Raw genomic sequence first — 19,982 nt, 5'->3', positions numbered from 1 at the left:
TTTCACGCTTTTTCCCCAAACTATGGAAGATTCCCCTACCTACTTCTTGCATGACCCAGGCAAATCACCCCTTCCTAAACTTGAAATTTTGTCTACTTTTCAGAAATGTATGCTTTGGGGGGCACTGTTGCGCTTGATTAAAATGGCTGCCTGAGCGTGACGCTCCGTGACGGGGAAGATCCTTTTCTCCGAACCTGCCTCGATACTGCTGCGTTTTGTGCTGCAAACTGACGGATCGCTTACCTAGGACCTGCTGATCCTCCTGTTCAATTGACGTCTTCCAGAGAAGAGCCGATACAGAGATCCCCGCAGTGCAGCGGGACCCTGCCTGGACTCACTCCACCACCCCGCCACACACATCCACAGGGAGCGGGCTCCCATACACGCAAGCGGCGCGGATCCTAAGGCCGGCGGGGGAGGGGAGACCGCCACTCGGCGCAGCGCGCCCTTTCTAAACTGCTCCTTGCAGTCGTGGCAGCGGTCTCGGACCCCCTTGGCTCCCTCCAACAACACAGTCTCCACTACGGACTTACCAGGGATCCTTCCTCTCTCCTCCGGCTCCTGCTGGGCTCCTGCCCCTCGACCCACCGCTCGGGAGCTACAACCTTGGAGGAATTACCCTGCACGACCGCACGCCCCTGTCATCCCAGGCTCTGCCATCTGCTTGGAACCCGTGTACCAAGCGAGGCCTCTGGCTGTCGGCTCCTCTGATGTACTAGGACCGGAGATTCAGAGGCATTGATCAACGTCAAGGCGATGCGCAGGGGGTGGCGCAGCCCCCCCCTCCATCGAGACTCCAGGTATGGGGGCCTCTACATATATGCCCAAGTTGCCGCTCATACGGAATGGTGCCTACTTTTAAACTATTAACACTTTTTGGAGCAAAAAAGGCAGCATAAAAAACCCTACATAACGGTGCAGTGCTGGTCTGGTCCATGCTGCACTATGCATCATTCAGCTGCCTAGAAATTACCACTGCCCTGCTCCCGGCTCCCCAAGACCCTGTGAGCCCACTGCCTGTGGTTCATTTATGCACCAGATGAGCGGCTGACCCCTCATATGCCGCTGGCCTGTTGAACTGAGAGCTCCCTGTATGCCATACTGCCCTGAAAATCACGCTGCACAGCCTTCCCTCTGCAGCAGCGGTAACCATACCACCCTGAATCTGGGCACTCACCCGAGGATACCCCCCCGACTGGGCAGGACCCCCTCTTCAGTTGGCCCACTGCTACTCTGTTGTTCACAACGGCGATTCTGCCGATTAAAGACGGGACACCACAGAGAGGCACTACGCTATCCACGCACTGGGGCAATGGGTGCATAGCCCCACTACCTACAATACCGAGAGCTGCCTTTTTTGCTCCAAAAACCCCACTACTGCACTCCCGGCATAAGTAGAGAGCAGAAACTGGGATAAGACTCCAACACCACAGAGTCACTCTGGGCTGAGCCCACTGCACTGCGCATTGCTCAAAAGACTAACACTTGGAGGGGTGCTGCTGCACTCGATGGTCTGGTGACCTGTGGGCTGAACTCCAGACCAGGGAGCCCCTATACTCGGAGAGGGACACCGGCGTGTGTGCCTGGCTAGCCACTTACACCAGCCCACACCCCCTGGGCCCACCCTTCGCCGACACCATGACCAAAGGAGCGGGTGCAGGCACGAAACAGAGCTCTCTAAACATGTTTGCTAAGACTCCAGCTAAGCTGACAGCAGAATTGCCTGAGGAGACCCCTGCAGCATCGGCCACACCGGCCCCCGATGACTCGCAAAAAATGTTAGAATACATCCGCGAGGGGTTCACCACTCTTCACACCAAGCTGGATGACATGAATGGCACCATCTCATCCATAAAGGCGCATATTGAGAAAACTGATGGCCGGGTGGCAGAAATTGAAACAAGGGTGGGTGCGTCTGAAGACGATCTTGGTTCCCTACGGGCCAGAGCCTCCACGCTCTCTACCCGAATGCTGGCGGTGGAAAAAAAGAATGATGACTTAAAGTCCCGTTCAAGAAGCAACAATCTATGCATAGTTGGAGTGCCCGAGGACAATATTAACAAGCCCATGGAAGACTTCGTGGAGCACATCCTGCTGTCAGTTCTGGAATCTCTGAAACTCTCCCCACAGTTTGCGGTGGAAAGAGCCCACCGTTCCTTGACTGTAAAACCCAAGCCTGGCACACCTCCACGCCCCATCATAACCAGAATCTTAAATTTCCGTGACCGTGATGCTCTTCTGAGAGCGGCAAGACTCAAAGGGGAGTTGCGGATGGGGGCAGCGAGGATTCATCTCTACCCTGATTTCTCTGTGGCGGTGCAGCAGGAACGTAAAACCTTTGTGGGAGTAAAAAGAAGACGCTGTGATCATGGGGTTAAGTACTCCATGTTATTTCCTGCCAAAATAAGAATAGAACACTCTAATCAAACATTCTTTTTCACAATCTCGGTGGAGGCCTCGAAGTTCACAGATGAACATTTCCAGGGCTGATTCTTGACCGCCGACATGGCACCAAGGTAGCCCGATCACTCTGTGCCGACTCCCTGCCTGGAAACAGGCCCACAGATGCACTCGCACACAGCAGAGACTATATTCCATGGAATGCATGGGCAATTCAATCTTGTTATTCCACCGAACTGTTTATCCTCCGTTTACGCAGACTATACTAATTCTGTTCAATCAAGCTCCTTATATGTCCCCCAGTCCGATGCGTCACCGCCAGGCCAACCAACAGGCCCCCAGGCACTGATGCCGACGAGTTTGTTGTTATCATGGTATTTTTGGGTTATCATTCCTCTGGTTGGGGGAGGGATGTGGGTGGGCTTAGGGGGAATTGGGAGTTATGTTAAAAAGGACTTGACGACCACAGAAGATGCCACACATACCACTGTATTATGCCACGGGGTGCGGATGGCCCGAAGAGCCCGTCCCCGTTGGGCTGGCAATGGCTACTGCCTCTCCGTACCCTGGAAATCAACCAACACCCTCACACAAATGGCTGATAGTAGTTTAGCATTCATGAGCTGGAATATAAGAGGTCTGGGTAACTACAAAAAAATGAGGCAGATACAATTGTACATGGAACGTCATGACATTAAAGTCCTATGCTTACAAGAGACCCATGCCCGTTCGGAACAATGCGAAAAGTTTGCTAAACAATGGGGGCCTCAAAGATACTCTACCAATTATTCTACCCAAAGTCGAGGTGTCCTAACTTTGATACACAAAAGCCTAAAGTTCTCATGTAGTCATTCATTGATAGACCCGCAAGGGAGGTATGTGCTAATCCATGGTAAATTACAAAATCAAGAGGTAGTCATCTTAAATATCTACGGTCCGAACATCGATGACCCCGATTTCTACTTACACCTAGCCTCAGTGTTGGAGAGCTACCCCCTGATCCCAATCATATGGGGTGGTGATTTTAATACAATACTTGACGTCAACCTAGACAGATCAGGCTCTAGGCCCCCTCAACTATCCATGGCAGCCCATGCAATTTGGACCATGCTTCCTCGTTTGGCGGTCGTAGACGCCTGGCGACTCATGTACCCTAACTTCCGCACACACTCCTACTATTCCACAGTGCATGATTCACACTCCAGGATAGATAGGTGGCTTGTATCTGACATATTGGTCAGGTGCCTATCCCACCTAATGATCCTCCCTAGAACCTTATCTGATCACCCACCGGTGATTATCTCATTTAACTGGGGGAAAGAGTATAATAAAACGAGACAGTGGAGAATGAGACCTCACGCCCTACTCGACCAAGCCTTCACATCTGAACTTGAATCCTACATCGAAGAATTCTTTGAGACTAACACTAACTCTGTTGCATCACAGGCTACTCTCTGGGAATCATTTAAAGCATACATCAGAGGTATTGCCATCTCCAAAGGGTGTGGTATCCTGAAGGAAATCTGCACGGAAATCGCTGGTAGCGAGTCGACCCTGGTTACCCTCGAGACCCAATATGCCCTCGATCAGGCCCCCTAAACGTTGGCACGACTGGGTTCGGAACTAGACACATTCCGCACCCTAGCAGAACGGGAAGTCACATTTTTAGACAGCCCACACTCGGTCAGGAAATATGGCGAGGGAGAACGGCCGGGTCGACTGCTCGCCAGGTTGATTCACCGGGAATTCGGAGCCCCCAACATACCGGCGATAGAGAGACTAGATGGAACACTAGCCACATCCCCACAAGCCATCAACTCAGAATTCCTATCATTCTACACCTCCTTATACTCTAAAGTTGATGGCCCCCAGGTATCTGAAATTGACTCCTATTTAAAAAACCTCCCTCTCTCTGTCCTTTCCACCGACGCTAGAATTTTCTTGGAGAGGCCATTCACACTAGAAGAACTCACGGAAGCCATTGAATTATTGGCATCAGGTAAAGCCCCTGGCCTAGATGGCCTCCCCATCGACCTGTATAAGCGCTTCAAATCGCTCCTAGTCCCACACCTATTAACCCTATGGGAAGAGGCGTGTGAGAAGGGCATACTTCCTCTCTCTCGCTCAGAGATGCGTGAGAACAGTTCTTCTTAAACCTGGCAAAAACCCCACCCAATGCGGCTCATAACGTCCCCTTTCACTAATCAACAGTGATGTCAAAATATATGCCAAAGTACTGGCTATCCGACTGGCCTCATTCATGCCCCACATCATCCATCCTGATCAGGCAGGATTTGTCCCTGGCAGATCCACTGCCCTGAACCTGAGAAGGCACTTTAATGTGATCAGTAGGATTGGTCCGGAGGTAGCAGGCGGTGGCGGCCACCCTAGACATGCAGAAGGCATTTGAATCGGGAATATCTATGGCGAGTCCTCGAGAAGTGCAAATTTGGCCCCAACTTTCGCACCTGAGTTAGGTTGCTCTATACTGACCCATCGGCCAGGGTCCGCACGGAAGATAGATGCTCCTCCCTCTTTCAGGTAGCCTGGGGAACACGGCAGGGCTGTCCATTCTCCCCGCTGATATTCGCCATAGCCATGGAACCCTTCGCTGACATGATGCGCCAGTCACACTCTCATAGGGGTTTACGTACTGCGGGTCAAGCCGATAATGTTTCCCTGTATGCCGGCAATGCCCTCCTTTATATTCGCTGCCCAGAAACCAACCTTGCCCCAATCCTGGAAGATGTGGTCCCCTTCGGAGTCATATCTGGTCTAAGAGTAAACTGCTCTAAATCTGTCCTATTCCCACTCACAGACTCCACACTACGCCCCCCGCCCTCCGACCTAGGTGGATTCACGTGGTCCCAATCCAACATTATTTACCTGGGGGTGGTGGTCTCCCGGCATACAGCGAAGCTACGCGAAGACAACTACCGTAATTATCTCACGCACTTGGCCACTAAAACAGAGAGTTGGACTAGACTCCCTATTTCCTTAGTGGGTCGGATAGGTATACTTAAAATGGTGGTACTGCCCCAACTCCTGTACCGATTTACGAATCTTCCCCTGTGGCCAGGCGATGATTTCTTCCGATCGCTGCGCCGTATAACCAACACCTTCCTATAGCACTCCGGCGCAGTCCGACTCAAGTTAACAACACTGACCACCCCAAAGGAACTGGGTGGGTTCGGCGACCCTGACTTTGCCAGATATTGGGTAGTGGCCCAGGCACAATTTGCTTCCTACTGGTTTAACACCACTGACCCCCCCTCCACATGTCCGCCTAGAGAAACGAACGGTCAGTGATTGAGAAATTGGATCCCTTATTCTTAAACCTGTCCCAGCTGACCCAGACTCGGCTGATCCTGTTGCCAGTACATCCTTGGCTCTCAACAAGATCTGGAAGCTGGTCGAAACACCACACCCATTCCACGGGGACCTCCCGCTCTGGAACTTCTTCCCCGATGTCCCAAATATCCCACAATCTATAGTATCCCGCTGGGCTGCTGCAGGCTTCCTGGTACTCCGGGATATCTATAAACAGGGCAATTTCCTTGAATGGGCAGACCTCCCAATTCCCCTCAAACGGAAGCCTTCTGCATGGTTGCAATACTCTTCCCTCTGGTAAAATCTCAAGGCCAGAAACCCCAACTTTCCTACAATACCACCGGACAAGCCCATAATTGAAGAGCTGTGTACCTTTGACTGCTTTAGAGGGAAGGTATCAAGGCTCTATACCCTACTGCAGACTAGGCTGCCCCCTCCTTCAGTAAACTGAGATGTAGGTGGGAGGAGGACCTTGGTGTAGAGGTCACCGATGACCACTGGTCCCAGATGTGTGCTCGCACCCACAACCTATCATATAACTCCTGATTCAAACTAATACAATTTAAAGTGTTGCACAGATACCATCACACTCCGGGCAGACTACACCATATGTTTATAGTGATCTTCCTTCCAGCTGCCCTAGATGCGGTGCAGATCATGTCCCCTACATCCATATTATCTGGAGCTGCCCGTGGCTCACGCAATATTGGACCGAAATATGCACCACATTGTCTGTCATACTAGATTACACCATAGATCCATCCCCAATGCGATGTCTCTTCCATGACTTCCCCCAACTGGGTTGTGACTCAAAAAAACTGGCTGGACTCTGCATGATACTAGCTGTATGCTGCATCTTGATGAACTGGCTCCGCCCCAGAGCACCCACGTATGCACACTTGCTCAGGACGGTCACGTGGGTACACGACACAGAGGGGGCCTGGGGAGCACTGCAACATCCGCACTCAAGGCCAAGAGACATTTGGCGGAGATTTTGTAACTACATGTCCGCCACAACCTCGAACTCGGACACTGAATCCTCCACCCCCGGTCTTTCTCCGCACAGTTGTCATCCCGTGAATAATGAGTCTTAAGCTTTATACCCATGCCATCACCTAGTTCCCTGACCCTCTTGATGCACCCGAAAACCAGCACTTTACTGTGAAGTATGCATTTCAGTAATGATGTGTCCTGTTGTTATGTTGTGAGCATCTCTGTCGTTTTGTAGGTCAAGTCGAATAAATAAAGTTTTTTTAAAAAAAAAAGAAATGTATGCCTTTCTGTCCTCCAATTCAGCTTTGCTACCCTTCTCTTCCATTCCGTCCACGCATGTCCAATTGGCAAAAATGGCCAAAATCGCCTAGCTCTCACAAAACGGTTGAAAACCACATCAAAATATATTTTTTTGTTTCAACTCAACCTGGTCTTGAAAGCCAGGAAATTGGGGAATTCAGCACAGCAAACCAATTGTTCCTAGCTCTCACAAGGAAAAAACCACAGGCTTCTTTGTACATCATTTTATTAGCATTTTTGGAAAAAACCCTAACTTTTCGCACTTTTTGTTTATTTTCTCTGACCCCCTACAGCAACCTTGGAATCCTAGGTGGCATTACGACCGCCTACATGTGGGAATAAAAGGAGCCAAATTTGGCCGAGATATCTCATGTAACAAAAAAGTTACAAGGCACTGAATGGCGACATACCGAAATCACCAAAAAAGGCCTTGGCACTGGGGGGAAAAACCCATGGCAGTTAAAGGGTTAAGGTAAAGTAATGTCCTTACCTTTGCGCAGTCCAGGGTACCCCATCAATAAGGCCAGTCTTTATTAAACAGGCAGGATATTCAAGTCATTTCAGAAGCATTGTTTCTGACATTTTGTCCTCTGATTCCAGCCTGGCATATTCCAGAGCTGCTGTTCCGAGCCCTTTCAGATGATGTCCTCATCTAGCTTTTGTACTTGTTATTAGCTGGTAGAGGGTATCACCGGGAAGGTCTATGTTGGGGGATAGCTGGTCCTGCCTACGTGTTTTCCATTGTGCCAAGCAATAAGGTACATCCGTCTTATTATTTTCTTGCTTTGATGATAATTGGGTCTAAATCCTGACAGTCCATCTTATTATTCTCTTGTTTTGATGATATTTGAGTCTAAACCCTGACAGCTAATCATAACAGAATCAGAAGCCTAAAATGAAAGTAAAACAAAAACAAGAAGAGCATGGATCTATCAGAAACCCTGGTCAACTTGATGCAAATGATCAAGGACCTAAGAAACAACATGACCACTGCCCATGACTCAATGCGCGATATCACTTGACGTCTTGCAAGATGCAGTACGTGTTTCTTCTCGGGGGGGGGCCCTCCCTGGAGCTACTGCATCCGCCTCTAGTGTTGCGGCACCATGCCAGGATCCCGTTCCCGTCCTTATGTCCACCCAGTTTCCTCTGACCCCCCTCCTCCCAGAACGATTCACAGGTGACCCCAAGGCCTACAGGATATTTGTGAACCAGTGCAGGTTTCATTTCCTTTGTTGTCCTGCTTCCTTCCCTGATTCGATAACCAAAGCCGCCTTTGTGTTATCATATCTGGGATGTACGGCGGCTTCATGGGCGAATCCTCTGCTAGAGACCAACAGTAATCTCCTTTATGATTGCGATGCTCTCCTTACAGATGAGCAAGGTTTTTTACACTAGATACAGGACTCAAGCCACCGATTTGGAGTTGCTCAGTCTGCAAAAAGGCAACCTCTCCCTCTTGGCCTATCTGGCCCGGTTTAACCAGCTTGCAGCTGAAACCAATTGGCCAGAGGACAAGAAATTGGCGGTGTTCTATAAAGGACTCTCCGAGGAGTTGAAGGACATCCTCGCCACAGTCCCGGTGGCTCCCACTGGTTTCACGGACTTGTTGGATTTGGTCCTACAGATAGATGAGCGCAAGGCTGAGTGCAAAGGGGAATGAAAGCTTCCTCCATCTGTGCCACGGCCAGATACCTCAGTAACTGTTCCGAACATGGTGGAGCCAATACAGATTGGGGCCGTCCGTGGTCGCTTGTCTCAAGCAGAAAGGGAAAACTGTAGAAAGAACAATTTATGTATGTACTGTGGGTCGCCCGAACACCTATTGAATACCTGTCCAAAGAACCTCCCGGAAAGTCGAGACATGCCAGAACGTGCCGAAAGGTGTCCCTTTGCCAGGTTCTGGTATGGATCCCTGTTCCGCGTCTCTGCCCCTCCCCCTGTTATCCCACCTGTCTCCTTGGAGGTCAAGGGCCAAAACATCCATGTCAATGAGATAATCGATTCCGGGGCCAGCAATAATTACATGGATGTTCGGTACGCTAAATCTTAGGGCATACCTATGGTAGCGAAGAGCATTCCTGAAGACGTCAATGCTGTTGATGGAACGGCCCTGGTCTCAGGTATGAATACCAATCCAACCATGTCCTTACAGATGACCACAGAACACAGCCATACCGAAAAAATAGCCTTTGACATAATTGCAGATCATCAGTTGGGGTGATTTTGGGTTTAGCCTGGTTGGCTTTGCATAACCCTGGAATCGACTGGTCTGCCCGTAAAGTACAGTTTCCTTCACCATACTGCAATGAACGTTGCTTCCAGTTCCTGGAAATCACACAGTCCTCACCTTGTTTAACATTAATACAAGCAACTCCATCCATCGGGGCTGTCACCTCTACAGAGGCCCAATTACCCAAGGAGTATATCGAGTTCTCTGATATTTTCGATAAGGGCATGGCTGAGCAACTACCTCCACACAGACCGTATGATTGCCCAATCAAACTCATCCCAGGGTCTAAAGTACCTACGAGATTCATTAAATCCACAGGAAGACCTGGTCCTCAAGGAGTATATCGACAAGGCATTGCAGATGGGGTTCATCTGTCCATCTCGTTCCCCGCAGTGTCTCCCTTATTCTTTGTCCGAACGAAGGAGGAGGACCTAAGCCCCTGCATTGACTATAGGGTACTGAATTCCATCACTATAAAAAATCAGTACCCTTTGCCCTTGATATCAGTGTTACTGGAACAGTTGGGTTCATCTGCCTCCTTTACCAAGTTGGAACTACGCGGTGCATACAACCTTGTAAGCATCAAGGAGGGCGGCAAATGGAAGACCGCCTTTAAGACGCGTAATGGTCTCTTCGAATATCTAGTTGTTAGGGAGAATTCTCATTCTATGTCTAAATTCCCTTACCTATAGACTCCCCCAGCAGCTTTGCTGGATTTGAATGGTTTGTTTCTTTTTACCTGCTAAGAGTGAGACTCTTTTTCCCACTCTTAGGCATTTTTGCTATGTGTGTTCTAGGCTATTTTTGTGTTTAATGCCTATGGGATCTTTCTCAACCCCATAGGAACCATCTTTATCCACATGTGGTACACAGCACCCGCAGTGCAGTGCCACAGGGGTGTCGTAGCGACCCCATTGACTTTACTAGTCACATCCTATGAGCTAAACCAGTACAACCCATCTTAATATGGAGGTACTGGAAGGGGTTAATAGTTTTTCCCCTATATTCATTTTCGAGAGGGTACCGTACAGTCCCTCTCTCAAAAATGTCTGGCTGGTGGCAGTGGTTACTACTATAAATATTCGACTGCAAATTTTTTCCTATGGGATTTTCCCATTGTTCGAGGCTACCACTTTTTCAACAGCCTCTAACATACTGCCGGTGTACTTTAATATTAACTTTACTTCGGTAGGTTTTTATTGCCAGAACTTTAATATAACTTCTTTCTCGTGTCTTCCTCTAAACTCCTAACCCAGGTCGGGGATCCTTGTTCGTCCTTTTGGCGGGCTTCTGCCGAGAAGCCCTCCTTTCGGCGCCACTGAGTCTGGGGTGGGTCCATTGTGTGGGAGGGCGAGTAGGACCCCTGGACAGGGTTGCCTCAGCAACCCATGTTGCACTCTATCCCGATAGGCTGGAGGGTCTCCTACCAAGATGACCACTCCACTGTGTGAGTGACAGCTAGGCTATATGAATGGGGATCTTTTTGCATAAAAGCAGGGTCCTGAGGACTGGAAGAGCAAGACGTCGCCACTGGAACTAAGAAGCCGAAGAGGAGAGAAGCCAAAGACATCTGCAACGACTGAACCACCGGTGAAGCCCTGCTGCAGCGTCTCACCACTTTTCTCCACACGACGAGAGAAGATCTTCACCTGCAGAAGCCTTCTTCCCTTGAACTGGTGGGGCCAACCAGTTTGCCAGTCGCCTTCCCGGACCTGCCTTGGTCGAATCTCCCATACCCTGTACTCGGAGGCCGGATAGCCAGGCACCAGTCCACCCGGACCGCGATTTAAAGGAGCGTACCTTTTATTCGTCGGCCAGCACCGCGGCTGGTTTCATCCCTGGGTAGTGCAGTAACGCGAACCTTCCTCCACGACGAGAGCCTCTCTTCCTCTGATGGGTCACCCGAACTGCAGGAACTACCAGGAACAACAGCCACTTCTTCATTTTAAGGTACATTGTTCCGCCAGGCCACCCTTTCTTCGCGGTAGCACTAAAGGTGTTTTAAATCCTTTACCTACCTGCTGGGTTGGCCGCCCCTCTCTCTTAACATTGTCTTTTCAACTTCTGCATCCACCTTTTCCACTTTGTTAACCAAAGACTTGACTGCAGCTACAAGAACATTTTTGTTCCTGGGCCCTTGCCCTGTACCAACTGACTTTGGCACAGGCCTACTGACACTAGTCACATTTGTTATATCTGCCTTCTTTAGATTGATTCTCAGCTAGAATTGTGTGGTGCACCTATTTCTTTTAACTACCCTTTCCTTCCCATTTTCTAACCTTGTGAAATGCCATTTTGCTCAGTTTTCATTTAGGAATTGCTTATATTGATACACTGCCTTGCTTAAGCTGGTTCACAAACTGATGGGAAGTGTTGCTAGGGTGTGTAAGAACCCATTTCTATATAACTCGTGCTTTCCCTCCCTTGTGAGGAATTGTTAGAGGATCCCTTGTGTGTAGTTGTCACTGTGCCGTTTTTCTCAGTTTTCACTCTGGTTCACTTGGTCTACAATTTAACTTGGGAGTGTGTATATTTTTCCTTTGACTTAATTTAACTTGCTTGATGAAGGTGATACATGTGTTTTATTAGAAGTGTATAAAATAAATATATATGTACTTTTCAAATACAAAGCTTTGGTCAGTGTTTCCTTGTTCCATAGTCTAGTGGGCCTATTGTGTAAACCCTGAATACTGCTCATCTCCCTCTTGAGAGAAGTCTGACTGCTCTGCCACAGCTACCAACTAAATCTTTGCGGTACAGACCGATACCAAAGGGGATTTATTGCTCTCACCTGTAGCCCTAATCTTGTGTAGTGCTCCCTAAGGGAACTGCACAGGATTCTGCCTAACACTAGTCATGCCATTTGGTTTATGTAATGCGCCAGCCACCTTTCAGTTCTTCATGAACGACATGCTAGATCTATATGTCGTCAGAAAAACCTAGGATAAGGCCGCTTATGAAGATTCTGTTTGGCCTATCCTGATTGCTGACCACTGCTTTCAAAATCTACTATGGTCATGCATTAAGTGTTGTTGCTGCTGACCACTTCAAAATTTATTGTGGCCTTGCACTATGCGTTGTTTTGCACAAAAATTGATAGTATAATTATGAAATTGTGGATGAATTGTTATATTTGCTATATGTTTTTACCTTGTATTTGTTGATGAGGTGTATGAGCTTTTGGATGGATGCAGTATGAATGCGGGTAAATGTTTGTATGATTTAATAGGATCAATTTTATCAAACTGATGTTTTTAAAATATTCCTGCTATGTAAAATAAAAATTGCTACACTGCAGATTAATTTGTGACTAAACTCACAAAGAAAAAATCTATTGGGTATAATAAAATCCTTAATACGCCTTTTTTGAGAATTATTTCCTCTGGATTTTCTTTCCGAGATGAATGAGTCATCTATCTGGATGACATACTTATCTACTCACTCGTACCTAGAACATATTCAACACGTAAAGACAGTCCTACAACGTCTACAGCAACACCACCTATTTGGGAAAGAAGAGAAGTGCGTATTTAATACCAAAGAAGTTGAATTCCTGGGTTATGATATCACCGATCATGGAGTCCGGATGAACAACTCCAAAGGGAAAGCCAGACTTAATTGGCAAACTCCTGTTTCAGTAAAAACCCTTCAGTCTTTCCTTGGGTTCGCCAATTTCTACAGGCAGTTCATTCATTCATTCTCCTCAGTGGTTGCACCTTTGACGAGTTCTAAAACTCCATTTGTTTGGAGTCCTGCGGCCCAGTCAGCCTTTGAATACCTAAAGAAAGCATTTACCACAGCACCGATTTTACAACATCCAAATCCTAAAGCGCCCTTCATAGTAAAGGCTGATGCTTCGGGTGTTGCAGTAGGGGCTATCCTTTCCCGGAAATTCCCTGAAACCAAGGTAGTACATCTGGTAGCCTTTTACTCAAGGAAGCTGGCAACTATACGGTGACTGAAAGGGAGCTGTTGGCCGAAAAAAAGGATGCTTTTCAGAATGGCGTCATCATTTTATGGGGGCAAAACATCCAGTTACGGCCTATATGGACCATAGCAACCTGCTGGCATTCAAAAGAATTAAATGCTTGACTGCACATTAAGCTAGATGGCATGCCTTCTTCACCCAGTTTGAGTTTCAGATCACATACCGTCCAGCACGCCAGATCGCTAAACCCGACGCCCTGACCTGTCTCGACACTGCGCTTCCGCGGGCACGTACAGAACCAGTAAATGTACTAACAAACCATGTGGTTTATAGCTGTACTGCGCAGGCTCCTCTAAAGAAACAGTTCCAGGAATGGGTGCTTAGTAAGCCTAAGGAGGTACATGAGCTCAATTTCTATATTCATAATGGTGAACCTACCTAATGAGTCTACTTGAAACAGAGCTCTACAATGGGGTCATGACTCTTTGGTCGTCCTTATCCTGATGGAAAAAAAGACCTTGGAACATCTTCGTAGATGGAGTTGGTGGCCATCTATGAACCGTGACGTGGTTGACTACGTCGCTTCCTGTTCCGTATGCACTCAATGCAAAAGCCCTTCTGTAAAACCTGTGGGATACCTCCATACGCTACCGCTGCCCCACAATCCATGGCATATGGTGTCTATGGACTTTATTGTGGAACTACCTCCCGTCCAAGGTTTCGACACAATCTGGGTTGTGGTGGACTAATTCACCAAGATGATCTTATTCGTTCCCTGCACTGGCATACCAAATGCTCCCGCGCTGGCTGATCTGTTCATACATCACGTCTTCTGTTTTTTTGGTCTGCTCTCCATTATCGTAACGGATCGGGGTTCCCAATTCACTGCGCATGCCAAACGTTTTCCGCTGGGCATACACTGCGAATGATTAGATATGTTATTCCTGAACAGAATGGTCCTTTTCAGCATTTACATATTGAATATGTTGATATGCTGCAGGTATGTAGTGGATATAGATATCTGATAGTGGTGGTGTGTCCGTTCTGCAGGTGGATCGAAGCAGGTCTGCGTACACATCCTGATGCCACTTGCGCAGTGATGGCGCTGGAGCGTCGGGCCCATACCCAGTCATCGCCGGCGCAGAGAGCCGTGGGAGCTAAGCCGCAACAAGTAGGATGGCCGCTGCGGTGCGCACGGAAGCCTGGGGCGAAGGCCCGGGTGGAGCCGCCGCAGGTGCAGATCTTGGTGGTAGTAGCAAATATTCAAACGAGAACTTTGAAGGCCAAATTGGAGAAGGGTTCGATGTTAACAGCGGTTGTACATCGGTCAGTCTGTCCTAAGAGATGGGTGAGCGCCGTTCGGAAGGGATGGGCGATGGACTCCGTTGCCCTCAACCGATCGAAAGGGAGTCAGGTTCAGATCCCCGAACCCGGAGTGGCGGAGAAAGGCGTCCTCGCGGCGTCCAGTGCGGTAACGCAAACAATGCCCTTCTTTTGTGAAGGGCAGGGCACCCTGGAATGGATTCACCCTGAGAGATGGGCCAGAGCCTTAGAAAGCATTGCGGTTCTGTCGGCGTCTGGTGAGCTCTCGCTGGTCCTTGACAATCTGGGGGAGATGGTGTAAATCTTGCGCCAGGTCGTACCCATATCTGCAGCAGGTCTTCAAGGTGAACAGCCTCTGGCATGTTGGAACAATGTAGGTAAGGGAAGTCGGCATGTCAGATCCGTAACTTCGGGATAAGGATTGTCTCTAAGGGCTGGATCAGTCGGGCTGGGCCACAACGCGGGGCTGTGCTTGTGCCGCGGCTGGACGAGGCATCTAACCACTCGGGGCGGTGCCGACTCTGGACACAAGCCGGGCCCTTCCTGTGGATCGCCACAGCTGTGGTGGTCACCACTCTCTGTTCCCCTCCCAGGGTTCGGGGCTGGCGGTCTGCCTCAGCTGACGCCTAGCAGCTGACTTAGAACTGGTGTGGACCAGGGGAATCAGATTGTTTAATTAAAACAAAGCATCGCAAAGGCCCACGGTGGGTGTTGATGCAATGTGATTTCTGCCCAGTGCTCTGAATGTCAAAGTGAAGAAATTCAATGAAGCGCGGGTAAACGGCGGGAGTAACCATAACTCTCTTAAGGTGGCCAAATGCCTCGTTATCTAATTAGTGACGCGCATGAATGAATGAACGAGATTCCCACTGCCCCTACCTACTATTCTAGCAAAACCACAGCCAAGGGAACGGGCTGGGCAGAATCAGTGGGGGAAAAAGACCATGTTGAGCTTGACTCTAGTCCGGCTCCGTGAAGAGACATGAGAGGTGTAGGATAAGTGGGAGGTCCTCGGGCCACCGGTAAAATACCACTCCTGTTATTGTTTTTTCACTTACCCGGTGAGGCGGGGGGCAAGTCCTGTGGGGCTCTCGCTTCTGGCTCAAAGCGCCCGGCGACTGCCGGGCGCGAACCGCTCCGGGGACAGTGGCAGGTGGGGAGTTTGACTCGGGCGGTACACCTGTCAAACGATAACGCAGGTGTCCTAAGGCGAGCTCAGGGGTGACAGAAACTTCCTGCGGAGCAGAAGGGCAAAAGCTTGCTTGATATCGATATTCAGTATGAATACAGACCGTGAAAGCGGGACCTCACGATCCTTCTGACTTTTTGGGTTTAAAGCAGGAGGTGTCAGAAAAGTTGCCACAGGGATAACTGGCTTGTGGCGGGCAAGTGTTCATAGCGACGTTGCTTTTTGATCCTTCGATGTCGGCTCTTCCTATCATTGTGAAGCAGAATTCACCAAGCGTTGGATTGTTCACCCACTAATAAGGAAAGTGAGCTGGGTATAGACCATCGGACCCGAGTTCCACAGCGTTTGTGGGTTAGTCCCCTAGGGAAAAGCTCTAATGTGGAGGGGGAAGCTCTAAGGGGGCTCAGCCAGAGCTCCAGGGTGGCCGGGGCTGCTACCCCCCTCGCCTTGGGCGCCTGTCTCGAAGGTCCCTGGGCTCAGTGGTGGTCGCGGGGAGCCCCGGCGGGGTCCCCATCGCTCCCCACAGATAAAAGCTCTAAAGCGGCCACACTGAAGTCCCAGGGCAGCTGGAGGGGCTGGCCCCTGGCCTTGTGTGCTGCTACGTGAGTAGGTAAACCGTCCCGAAGCCCGGCGTTGCTCTAATGTGGTGGGGAAAATTAAGGCGACCCGGGCCAGAGTTCCAGGCTGCTGCAACCCCGGCCTTGGGTGCCTGTCGACCGTTTCCTGGCCCGGCAGTGGTACCGGGGAGCCTACGCAGGGTGCTGACCCCCCCCCGTCGCCACTCCGGTGGCGGCATTGTAGGCGAACCCCTTACTGCTTCAAGTTGTGCCTGGGCCCGGCCTCTCCCTCCCACCCACGCCGTGGCGTGGCGGAGCGGGCTGGGCTGCCGGTGCCCCCGCGACCGACTTGTCCGCCCAGGTCCAATGCTCGGGTCCACGAGACGGCCCCTAGAGGGCGCGAAGGTCGGCTCTGAGGCGGGTGCGTGGCTCTCCCTGTTGCCACCCTCCAGCAGGGGCGGTTACCTGGTTGATCCTGCCAGTAGCATATGCTTGTCTCAAAGATTAAGCCATGCACGTGTAAGTACACATGACCGGTACAGTGAAACTGCGAATGGCTCATTAAATCAGTTATGGTTCCTTTGATCGCTCCATCTGTTACTGTGGTAATTCTAGAGCTGATACAAGCCAACGAGCGCTGACCTCCCGGGATGCGTGCAATTATCAGACCAAGACCAATCCGGGCTCGCCCGGCCGCTTTGGTGACTCCAGATAACCTCTGGCCGATCGCACATCCACATGATGGCGCCGATGCATTTGGATGTCTGCCCTATCAACTTTCGATGGTACTTTCTGTGCCTACCATGCGTCACGCCCCCTCACACACCTCATCTCCCACTTCCCCCCTCACACCTGTCTCTCCCACCAGGCGCTTCTCGCCGTCGTGTTCTCCATTCACATCAGCGGGGGAAGCACGGCAGGCGGGATACCATGTTGGGCGGACCCACCTCTTTTCGCCCTTTTCTGAGTTAGCGGTTGCCATGGCGCCTCCTGCACAGCCGGCGACGCCAGTATACAAGGAAGTACGGCCAGCACCTATCGCTGGCCGCGTTGCGCTCCAGGTAACGCGTGCGAGCGGTCACGTGATGCGTCACGTGACACCGCTCGCCGCTTCAAAAGAAGCCGGCAAACACAACACTTTGCTTCACAGCTACTTCTCCGGAGGACTGCCAGGCGTTACCTTTTGCTTCTTGTTACTCTCCTTACCTCGAACTTGGAACGTTTCACTTGGACCTGCTCTCGGATTCCCCTTGGACTCTGGCATGCTCTCTGATCTCCCGGACACCTGACACCTGTTTGTAGTCTGGACTTGCCTTTGGATTATCCTTCTGTTTCTGCAAACCTCGGATTGCTTCAAGTTTTGCCACGGATCAAGTTCTTGCTCCACCAGGTGCTTTCAGGAGTGCCAAGTACATCATCTCAGCCTGCTGTGGGTTCCCCTGCTGTCTGTATAGGTCTCTTACCTATGCTCCACCCCTTTTAGGTAAGGTGGTGTCACTGTATCTTGTTTGCTCCCTCTGCCAATTGCCTTTTGGGTGTTTCCTTGATTATAACCCCTTGCCTTACAGCACTCAGGGGTCCTTCCGGCGTTCCCGGTACCAGGCTGATGACGACACTCCCCACCTGTGACCTCAAGGATTGCTAGGGCAGTGTTTACATTCTGCTCGAGCGGTACTTGGGGACGGAGGCATTACATAACTGCACGACCATCAAGTCGGACCCATCGAGTTAGAACACCATGGTTATCAGGGGTAACGGGGAATCAGGGTTCGATTCCGGAGAGGGAGCCTGAGAAACAGCTAACACATCCAAGGAAGGCAGCAGGCGTTCAAATTACCCACTCCCGACTCAGCGAGGTAGTAACGAAAAATAACAATACAGGACTCTTTCGAGGCCCTGTAATTGGAATGAGTACACTTTAAATCCTTTAACGAGGATCCATTGGAGGGAAAGTCAGCAGCGGCGGTAATTCCAGCTCCAATAGCGTATATTATTGTTGGATCTTGGGATCGAGCTGGCGGTCCTCCGCGAGGCGAGTGTTACGCTCACCTCGTCTCTGCGGGGACGTTGGGACACGGTTGGAGCCCTCCCTGGACTGGACTCCCCTGGTTCGAGGTCCTCCCTCGACTGCAATGGTGTGGACTGCTCAGGTTGGATTTATTTTTTTCACCTGGTAAGAGTGTGAGCCTTTTTCCCACTCTTACATGTGTTTTGCTGTGTGTGTTTTTTTTAACCATTTGTGTGATCTTGGGCTCTGGAGCCTCACCTACTCCATGAGCACCATTTTTGTGTGTGTTACACAGCACCCTCAGTGCAGTAACAAAGGGATGTCTTTCAGACTTCCCTCCTACTCGATTTTTCTGGGACTGACTACTGTCTCCCAGAAACATGTAAAGTTGCCATTAACTTTATGTAGTCTCTTTAAACTACAGACCCAGTACACCCCATCTTACATGGAGTATTGGAAAGGGTTCAATCTTATCCCTTTTCGTCTGTGTCTCTTGGAGCACTGTTTCGCTCCCTTTACATTAAGACTTGGCTGGTGGCAGTGGTAACTACCCTAACTTTTCTACCGCTGTTATATTATATAACCATGGTATTGTTTTAGGCTATTATATTAGCCTCGAACATAAACCCGTTTGACCAAATACATTTCATTTTGGCTCCGGCTGGGTTTAGTCACCATTTCTTTTTGTTAAAGTCTTTCTCGTGTTCTTCACTGCGCGCCAAACCGGGGATGATTCCTTTGTTCGCTGTCTTTTCGCGGGCTTCTGCACAGAAGCCCACCTTAGGCGCCTGAAAGTCTGGGTAGGCAGGATGTGAGGGAGGAGTCTTCGGACCCATGCCATGGGTTCCCTTGGTAACCCAAGTCACACTCTTGTCTGATTGGCTAAGGAGACTGGCCTTGCCAGGCCAACCACCCTGCTGTGTGATTGACAGCCAGGCTGTATGAATGGGGGAAAACTGCATAAAAAGCAGGTCTCTGGGACTGGAAAGACAGAGTCGGCACTGGAACGAAAGAACCAACAAGGAACTAGCTGAAGAGGACCCCTACAACGACTGAACCACCTGGTGAAGCCCTGCTGCAGGTCCGAATATTCAGAATCCGACGACAGAGAAGATCCTCCAGGAAACCTCTTCCCTTGAGCTGGTAGGACCAATCAGTTTGCCCAAACTGCAAGCCAGGACCCCTCCTCTGGTCGAATTCGCTGTACAGAGCTACAGTGGGCCGGATAGCCAGGAATGTCAGACCCTGCTTGGGTTTTAAGGAGCGCACCTTTTATTTGTTGCTTTGCTCTGCTGCTGGTTTCTTCCCTGGGTAGTGCAGGACCCTCCAGTCTTCCTACTTCCCGATCAGTCCGACACTCGTGTCAGGAACCGTGAGCCTGCAGGAACTACCAGGATCGTCCGCCTCAGCTATAGCTTCCTCTCCGTTTTAAGGTACTGTGCAAACCTGGTTGCTCGTTTCCTTCAGCCGCGAGGAAAGTGTGTGAAATCTTTCGCCAATCCGAGGGCTTATCCTTCTCTTCTTTTTAAACTAACTTTTCTACCAACCAACCTCGTCTGGAAACCGTGCCAGGAACTTTACCACAAACTACCCTGAACTGTGTGATCTTGAGCAAAAGACTTTTGTCCTATTGACTTTGGCCCTAAGCCTTTTCTATCTGATCTCCTCACTGAAGTTCCTCTTGTTCAACTGCCCTGAGTACTTACCTGTTGGTTTGATCT

This window comes from Ambystoma mexicanum, chromosome 6q (assembly GCF_040938575.1).
Source record: "Ambystoma mexicanum isolate Mex_15411 chromosome 6q, UKY_AmexF1_1, whole genome shotgun sequence".
Classification (NCBI taxonomy): Eukaryota; Metazoa; Chordata; class Amphibia; order Caudata; family Ambystomatidae; genus Ambystoma; species Ambystoma mexicanum.
This window is presented reverse-complemented; position numbering follows the sequence as displayed.